At 41.1% G+C, this 10190-nt stretch overlaps 1 pseudogene; it reads right to left on the reverse strand.

Moving 5' to 3' along the window:
* Positions 1–2858: 2858 nt before the first annotated feature.
* On the reverse strand, positions 2859–9445 carry LOC137341318 (manganese-dependent ADP-ribose/CDP-alcohol diphosphatase-like; annotated as a pseudogene).
* Between the last annotated feature and the right edge of the window lie 745 nt (positions 9446–10190).

A 10190-nucleotide genomic window follows, 5' to 3' on the forward strand; every position in this document is an offset into this window, starting at 1 on the left:
GCAATGGCTAACATTTAAGGAATGAATGCATAAATTGCAACAATTATATATTCCTTTCTGGAGCAAAAACACAAAAGGAAAAGCGGCCCAACCATGGCTAACAAAAGAAATTAAGGATTGTATTAGATCCAAAGAGGAATCATATAAAATTGCCAGAAAAAGTAGCAAGCCTGAGGATTGGGAGCAGTTTAGAATCCAGCAAAAAAGGACCAAGAGATTGATTAAGAGGGGAAAAATAAAGCATGAGAGTAAACTTGCAAGGAACATAAAAGTGGACTGTAAAAGCTTCTACAAGTATGTAAAAAGAAAAAGATTAGTGAAGACAAATGTAGGTTCCTTACAGTCAGAAACGGGAGAATTTATAATGGGGAACAAGGAAATGGCAGAGCAATTAAACAAATACTTTGGTTCTGTCTTCACGGAAGAGGACACAAATAACTTTCTAGAAATGCTAGGGAACCAAGGAACTAGTGAGAAGGAGGAATTAAAGGAAATTAGTATTAATAAAAAAAATAGTGCTGGAGAAATTAATGGGACTGAAAGCCGATAAGTCCCCAGGGCCTGATAATCTGCATCCCAGAGTACGAAAAGAGGCAGCCATGGAAATAGTGGAAGCATTAGTTGTCATCTTCCAAAATTCTATAGATTATGGAACAGTTCCTGCAGATTGGAGGGTGGCAAATGAAAACAGAGAACTACAGACCGGTTAGCCTAACATCAGTAGGTAGGGAAAATGCTAGAGTCTATTATAAAGGATGTGACAACAGGACACTTAGAAAATATCAACAGGATGAGACAAAGTCAACATGGATTTAAGAAAGGGAAATCATGTTTGACAAACCTACTGGAGTTTTTGAGGATATAACTGGTAGAATAGATAAGGGAGAACCAGTGGATGTGGTTTATTTGGACTTTCAGAAGGCCTTTGATAAAGTCCCACATAAGAGGTTAGGGTGAAAAATTAAAGCACATGGGATTGGGGGTAATATACTGGCATGGATTGAAAATTGGTTAACACAGGAAACAGAGAGTAGGAATAAATGGGTCTTTTTGGGGTGGCAGGCAGTGACTAGTGGGGTACCGCAGGGATCAGTGCTTGGGCCCCAGCTATTCACCATATATATCAATGATTTGGATGAAGGAAGCAAATGTAATATTTCCAAGTTTGCTGACAACACAAAACTAGGTGGGATTGTGAGTTGTGAGGAGGATGCAAAGAGGCTTCAAGGCGATTTAGACAAGTTGAGTGAGTGGGCAAATACATGGCAGATGCAGTATAATGTGGATAAATGTGAAGTTATCCACTTCGGAAGGAAAAACAGAAAGGCAGAGTATTATTTAAATGGTGATAGATTGGGAAATGTTGATGTACAAAGGGACCAGGGTGTCCTTGTACACCAGTCACTGAAAGCAAACATGCAGGTGCAGCAAGCAGTTAGGAAGGCAAATGGTATGTTGGCCTTCATTGCGAGAGTATTTGAGTACAGGAGCAAGGATGTCTTACTGCAGTTATACAGGGCCTTGGTGAGACCACACCTGGAGTATTGTGTGCAGTTTTGGTCTCCTTACCTAAGAAAGGATATACTTGCCATAGAGGGAGTGCAGCGAAGGTTCACCAGATTCCTGGGATGGCAGGACTGTCAAATGAGGAGAGATTGGGTCGACTCGGCCTGTATTCACTCGAGTTTAGAGAAGTGAGCAGGGATCTCATTGAAACAGATAAAATTCTGACAGGGCTAGACAGACTGGATGCAGGAAGGATGTTTCCCCTGGCTGTGGGGGGTCTAGAACGAGGGGTCACAGTCTCAGGATATGGGGTAGGACATTTAGGACTGAGATGAGGAGAAATGTTTTCACTCAGAGGGTGGTGAACCTGTGGAATTCTCTACCATAGAAGGCTGTGGAGGCCAAGTCACTGAATATATTTAAGAAGGAGCTGGATAGATTTCTAGACACAAAAGGCATCAAGGGGTATGGGGCGAAAGCGGGAATATGGTATTGAGATAGGGGATCAGGCATGATCACATTGAATGGCAGAGCAGGCTCAAAGGGCTGAATGGCCTACTCCTGCTCCCATTTTCTATGTTTCTGTCTGAGAGCCGATTGGGAGTTACCTGCCAAGTGGAACCCTTTTGGCCATTTTAAGCAACATTTTAAGATTTCTAAGAAAGAACTTACATTTATATAGCGCCTTTTATGATCTCAGGCTGTGCCAAAGTGCCTTACAGCCAATGACGTACTTTTGAAATGTAGTCTCAGTTGTAATGTAGGAAATGCGGCAGCCAATTTGCATGCAGCAAAGTTCCACAAACAGGAATGAGATGATGACCAGATAATCTCTTTTACCGATATTGGTTGAAGGATAAATATTGGCCAGGACACTGGGAGAATTCTCCTGCTCTTCAAATGGTGCCATGGGATCTTTTACATCCACCTGAGAGGGCAGACGGGGCCTCCGTTAAATATCTCATCCAAAAGACAGCACCTCCAACAGTGCAGCACTCCCTTTGTATTGCACTGATTTGTCAGCCTAGAGCCTAGATTATGTGCTCAAGTCTCTAGAATGGGACTTGAACCCACAACCTTATGGATCAAAGGCAAGAGTGCTGTCAACTGAGCCAAGGCTGACACCTAGGAAGGCAAGAAACCTGGAAAATGTGGGACAAAATTCAAATATGAAGAATGCAAGGACAGAAGTCACATACTAATTCTTTCATAACTGTTCACACAATCTTGAAATAGGCACAGATTCTGACACAAAACAGATTGCATCAGACTTAAATGATCTGAGAATTTATTCTGCATCTTTTACTATACATGACAGGTCATAATCTAATTTTGATCACACCTACTACTTTTCACATTACACTCATATGGTATAGACTATTAACATATGTATGATGTATTAATATAGAAATCCTGTAGTGTAGAATCCTGTCCTGAATGCTGTCCCTTCCCTTTAAAATAATTCTGTCATCGTATACATAGATAGTTCCAAATGCATGGCTCTCTGATGTTTCAATCACACCTTCAAAGGTGAGGTGGTGAATTCCATGGTCGTCCAAGTAGTAGACACCATCGTGATCATGTCCTGCTTTCAAACACACTACACGAGTGTGCGTGTGCTACACCGAGAGGATCTCATCATAGTTCCAGGCAACACCTCGTGAACTTGTAGAACATGGATGGACGGGAACATGAGCTGCATTAAGAAGACGGAGTTTATTTGTCTGTTCAGATGTACAAAATTGTCAGGAGTCAAATCCAGACAGTTTACACTTGCTGATGTTGGATCAGATAGTTATGGCTTAAAACATCACATATTTAAGCTGATGAGAAACATACTGCTTGTTTGAGTGGGTGGTAATTTTCAGGAAGTGTCTGCGTTCATATGTGGACAATATAGACTCCTCAGTACAAAATAGTACCCCAATGCTTTTACCAACAATCTACAACTATCCTAGTGCTTTGTTTGCCTCAAGGGTCCAAAATAAAATGAACATACCATTTAATGGGGCTATACTCAAATATAATTTCTTTTCATCCTGACATAGTTATAATAGGACTACACATAAATTACATCCCACAGTGATTAATAATACACTGTTGTAAAGAAAAATACATGATAAAATTGTACAACACTACTAGAGGCCAATTGTAGTCTTTTGTTTGTTCAATTAGGTGGAAATCAGTACTGCCCGATTTTGGCCCAGTCTACATGCTGCTCAATTCTCCAACAAGCCCTAGGCAGCCAGTGGAAGATTCCATTCACAACAGGTGAGAGCTTTATTATTGCTTTCAAATCGCACAGAATATCCTACATGCAAATTCCATAAGCACTCACCTGCAGGATGCCAAGTGTCCAGGATTGCAGAGACGAAAAGGTCAATTCGGCCCCGATATTTATGGAGAGGAGGGAAAGGTGCAGGGGAGGCTGAAAACAGCCAAAGACCCCGGCAAAGCTGGGGACGCGGAGGGCCTGCCAAATTTAATGGCAGGACTTCATCATCATTTAATAAGCTGGCCAGCTGCCGGGCAGGAAAACCAGCGGCATGAGGCCACAGCCGGGGACCCCCGGGGATGGTCCCTGGCAATTGAAAGGGGGGTGGGGGGGAGATCGGCCGTGACCACGCCATAGTGAGGCTATTGGGGCTTGGGGGATGGGGAGATAGTGATCAGCAGAGGGGAGGCCGAAGGCTTCCTTGAGAGGCTGGGGAGAGCACTCCTGCTCCTCCTGGCCCGCAAGGAGTATTGTAAAAGACATTTACTTTGTGGGGCTGGTAGCTGATGCCTCCCTTTCATTGCCGGGTTTCCCGACCCCTGAAAAAGACGCCCAGGAACTCCCAAATTTAAATCGGGCTCCCAATTGCACAGTGGGATCCCGGTTTAAATATAATAATGAAGTGTCCTGCTTTTCCACAGTGGGATACTTGGAAGCCTCGAAACCCCCCACCATAAAAATGGAAACGGGCACGTGTGTGGTGGGTTGGGGTCACGTTCCCCATTTTTTCATTTTTAACCCACACCCCCAACCTTCTCCCACCCATCATTGTGGGGGCGGGGTGTTAAAATCGAGGCTGTAGTCTCTGCAACCCTGGTAAAAGCCACGATGACTTCAATAGTTAAAAGTGTCTCAAAAATCCTAAACAAGTTTTTTTTTATTCGTTCATGGGATGTGGCCGTCGCTGGCGAGGCCAGCATTTATTGCCCATCCCTAATTTCCCTTGAGAAGGTGGTGGTGAGCTGCCACCTTGAACCGCTGCAGTCCGTGTGGTGAAGGTTCTCCCACAGTGCTATAAGGAAGGGAGTTCCATGATTTTCACCCAGCGACGATGAAGGAACAGCGATATATTTCCAAGTCGGGATGGTGTGTGACTTGGAGGGGAATGTGCAGGTGGTGTTGTTCCCATGCGCCTGCTGCCCTTGTCCTTCTAGGTGCTAGAGGTCGCGGGTTTGGGAGGTGCTGTCGAAGAAGCCTTGGTGAGTTGCTGTAGTGCATCCTGTGAATGGTACACACTGCAGCCACAGTGTGCCAGTGGTGAAGGGAGTGAATGTTTAGGGTGGTGGATGGGGTGCCAATCAAGTGGGCTGCTTTGTCCTGGGTGGTGTTGAGCTTCTTGAGTGTTGTTGGAGCTGCACTCATCCAGGCAAGTGGAGAGTATTCCATCACACTCCTGACTTGTGCCTTGTAGATGGTGGAAAGGCTTTGGGGAGTCAGGAGGTGAGTCACTCGCCGCAGAATACCCAGCCTCTGACCTGCTCTTGTAGCCACAGTATTTATATGGCTGGTCCAGTTAAGTTTCTGGTCAATTGTGACCCCCCAGGATGTTGATGGTGGGGGGGTTCAGCGATGGTAATGCCTTTGAATGTCAAGGGGAGGTGGTTGGACTCTCTCTTGTTGGAGGTGGTCATTGCCTGGCACTTGTCTGGCACAAATGTTACTTGCCACTTATGAGCCCAAGCCTGGATGTTGTCCAGGTCTTGCTGCATGCGGACTCGGACTGCTTCATTATGTGAGGGGTTGCGAATGGAACTGAACATTGTGGAAGAGCATTTCCTCTATATGCTGTGTGTTACTTCATTTACAAAGAACATGTTTACAATTTAATTACACAGAGGAAATCGACCCCCCATAGTGATATTAGAAAATTGATAACTTGGAGGAAGTCGGAAATATATGTTGGGAGTGACTAGCCAATGAAAGGAGATAATCAAATAGCATGAACAATGTAAGTATAAACTTTTCTTCCCTTATTATACACTGTGCAATATTCCTCGTGAACCTATTTAATATTTGAGTCAAAGCTTTAATTAAAATGCTGATCTCCCTGTGTGGTACTTTTGATTCCAGTTAAATCTATAATATTGTATGACTGATACTGTTTTGTAGACATATATTCTCAAATACAAGTTTTATGCTTATATATATTTTGGTAAACCATCACTTACTAGCAATTGTAACCTTTTCCTGGTTATTAGGGATGGGCAATAAATGCTGGCCTCGCCAGCGACGCCCATATCCCATAAACAAATAAAAAATATATATTATTGGAGAACGATAATACTTTGTTCAGCCATTCCAGCTGCTCCTGACTGAAACCTCCATTAAACTCCACAAAGTGTTTATCCAGTCTAGTGAGGCCTGTTAATGAAATATTTTAGAACTTTTCCATTCTCAAATCATAATGATTGCAAACATTTGAAAACACAGCATACATTTGTGAAATGCTAGGAGGGAACTCACAACATTTCAATTTTTTTTTAATACCTTGGACCTTCCCCAATTTTTACACATTTGCCTACATGAAGTAATTAAGCATGGTTCTGCAACAGCCATTGTTAATCATTCATCGAGATTCCAGAACAGTTGGTCCCTCTTCGATATTTCTGAGACCGAACTTGAAAAAGACAATGGGCCAAAATTCCACGGCTTTCCGTACTCACACTGCAGCTCTAGCGGGAGTGCGGCAGAAGGGCTGGAAAATAGGCTGAGACTCAGGCGCCAGATTCTGTTTTTCTTCTTACCATTCTACCAACAAAGGCACAAAAAGATTAACATACACGTGCATACGGTGTGCGAATATGAATATCAAGATCGCATGCCCATTGTCTATCACTCATTTTTAATTTACTAATAAGAAAAGCAATTAGCCATATCTGGATTCCCAATGAGCCACATGTGGCTAGCAAATTGGACAACACTGCTGTACAACAATAACCTAGTTAACAGCAATCAGCATGGATTCAGAAGGGGAAGATCCTGCCTGTCTGACCTCCTCTACTTCTTTGAGGAAGTGACAAGCCAAATGAAGAAGCCCTATGACGTGATACAATTTAACTTCAAAAAGATTTGTGATAACATTCCACATAGCTATTAACTAAACTAAAAGCTGTGGAGATTAAGGGTAAAAAATGGGAATGGATAAGAAACTGGCTGAAGGATAGGAAGCAAGTATTTAATAGAGAAGTTATGTCATAGTGGGAGGTAGAATATTGAGTAGAGTGACTGCTGGGACCACAGCTCATTCTAATTGACATAAATTACCTGGATTCAGAAACCCACTGTAAAGTGGTCAAATTTATAATATAATACCAAACTAGGGAGGGGGGAGGGGAAATCAGAAGAAACGGCTCAGAAATTACGGAATGAGTTGGACAAGATTTGTAAGTTATCAAAACAATGGCAGATGGAATTTTAATGCAGAGAAGTTTAAAGTGCTACACATAGGAAAGAAAAATAGATGGCACGCATAGTCCATGAGTGATGTTGAAATAGTGGAGGATGAGGATGAAAGAGGCCTAAGAATCTTAGTAGACTTGACACTAAACATGTCCAACCAATGCTGAGCAGCAAACAACAAAGGATGTTGAACTACAATAGCCAAAACAGTAGAATACAAGTCAGATGGGATAGTGATCAAACTGGACAGTGCTGTGGTCAGACTGCACCTTGAATACTGCATCTGGTTGTGGTCACCAAGAAACAAGAGAGGCACTCAAACGTTGAAGGCATTGAAGAGAAGAGCCAGAAGACTGATCCCTAGTGTCAGGGATCTGAGTTATGAGGAAATACTGGAGAAGCTTAGACTTTTCATCCTAGAAAGGAGGTGTCTTAGAGGTGATGTATATAAGATTGTTAACAGTATAGCAAAAGTTACTCTAGAATATTACAATTAAACTGCAGGAGTAGAATGAGGGGACACAGATTCAAGTTGGTAAAAGGTAATTTTAGGATTTATATCAGGAAATGCTTTTTCACACAAAGAGTGATCAACACATGGAATAAACTCCTAGGTAGAGCAGAGAAGGAAATAAAACCTGGAATTGTTTAATTCTAGTGAGGGAAAATGTTAAAATCTCTCTGGATGGATGAATTAAGTTGGACTGAACAACCTTTCTTATCGGTAGTTATCTTGTGATCTTAACCGGAACTCTGCTTATGTCTGTAAGCATGCATGGATGGAATTTCTCCTGGATCTGAGTCCAAATTTCAACCAGGCAGCATAAACAAATGCTGCTACTGCAAATGAATTGTTGCACAGAATCTGAAAGTGCAAAATGACGACATGCCAAAAAGGACAGAGTCCAACCAACAGACCAAAATCAGCCTGTAAAATACCTAGATGGTTCTTAACCCAAACAGCACTTCTTACTGAGTGAACAGAAACAGCATTACAAAAAAGATCAAAACACTTTTTTAGTGTGATAAGCGGCTGAAAGTGGAGTGTTCCTTTGTCCTCCATATTCCTGGAGGTGCAGTAAAACACAAAACAATACAATCAACCATTAAAGGCAAATACTCTATCATAGGTATATTTCCCTGGGAAATTAATATACATTTCCTTCATCATCATTGTAGAAAATTAATATATAATTCTCCTATTTATTACTCCTGCAATTTATGATGTCTCAACCAATGAAGTGTTGTCTATTAACACTGGAGACTATTTTCCTAAATATAACTTCACTAAAATTTCTGTAATACAGCATCTTCATGATGTGAATTTTATTAACAGAAGCCTGAAATTGTGCGACTGAACAATTAACATAAAATGCTAACCTGCTCATGGTGTTCAAACCAAAAAAGGAAATTTCAGCCAGTGAATTAATTAAGGGGAAATGCCTTTAAGTGGACATTCCCAGCCTTGAGAAAAATGCATGAAACGTAAGTCATGATGGCTAAGGAAATTTTTAAAAAAAGAAAAGAAAACTGGTGGTGTTTTCAATAAATTGGAATTATAATAGCATTCATTAAAGGCTCAAAATTAATATTTAAATATTGTAAAACCAAAAAAAGTACACCACTCTATATGGGTGTAACATTAAATTACCTTTTGAGCTATTAAGATTTTCATTTTTGTTGTATGATTTCAGTATCTGCATTGAATCTTGGTGTTTCTTGCTGGATTCTTTCCTACCCTGAGTGCTGAGATCATATGCGTCAGTTATTACGAATCGAAACTTAGGAAAAGGGCTAAAATGGTAGCCATAAAATGTCTCAGGATCAGCAGGGTCAAAGTCTGTCTTAACGCTGCAACTGTCCATGTTATTGGAAGTTATGTCATTTCCCAGGTGCTTGCTATTGAGAGCTGATTTAAGGAGTAGCTCCCTGTCAAAATTATACAATTTGTGGTTTCCCCAGATATGGTGCATTGGAGACATACAGTTTGAAAATTCATTTATTGCTGCTTGAAGCGCATCAGCTGAGGACTCAGCTGTGAATTGCATCCATCAAAGATATTGCCAAGCTGCAGAATAAACTTGGGAGTGGTAGGCTCTTCATTCCATCCCTTAACAGCACTAGTAGATGCAGGCTGTTCCTATAGTAATGCCTCTTTGTGCGTGTGTCATTGAAACCATTATCTGCATTGGCGTATTGAATGTCGGCAATGATTCCAAAAGTAAAATTCAGTTGTTTATTCTCATCTGCTTTAGTTGCCATTCTTTCAAAACCTTAACTTCCCATACCTTGCCACCATCTGAAAAAATATAAAGCTTTGGTTTGAGAATTACTCAGTTCTAGTATAAGTTAATTTAATCATTTTTGTTACGTTTTCTTTGTTCATACCATCTGACAATATTATATTGGTGAAAAATCTAATAATCTAGTACTTTGATATCAGTGCCACATTTTCAAAGTACCTCCATCCATCTTGAGACCCAGTTCCCTCTCCCAGATCCACAGTGTTACTCCACATGACCAAACTGATTCCTTTCCAAGAGGTTTTCTCATGTCCATGTCTTATTAAAAGGCATTTGATAAAGTGACATATAAGACCATTATTATTAAAATGAAGACTCAAGTCATTAAAGGGAATGTAGCCGCATGTATAGAAGGATGGCTAGGGAACAGAAAGCAGGGGTAAATGGATGTTTTTAGGATTGGCTGGATGTAGTGTTATACTACAGGTATTTGTGTCACAACTTCTTTTGTTTTTCATATATATATAAATGATTTGGACATAAGTACAAGAGGAATGATAACAACAACAACTTGCATTTAGATAGCACCTTTAACATAGTAAAATGTCCCATGGTACTTCACAGGAGTGTTAACAAGCAAAATTTGACACCGAGCCACATAAGGAGATATTAGGACAGGTGACCAAAAGCTTGGTCAAAGAGGTAGGTTTTAAGCAGCGTCTTAAAGGAGGTATAGAGGCAGAGAGGTTTAGGGAGGGAATTCCACA

This window comes from Heptranchias perlo, chromosome 23 (genome assembly GCF_035084215.1).
Source record: "Heptranchias perlo isolate sHepPer1 chromosome 23, sHepPer1.hap1, whole genome shotgun sequence".
In the NCBI taxonomy this organism is placed as follows: Eukaryota; Metazoa; Chordata; class Chondrichthyes; order Hexanchiformes; family Hexanchidae; genus Heptranchias; species Heptranchias perlo.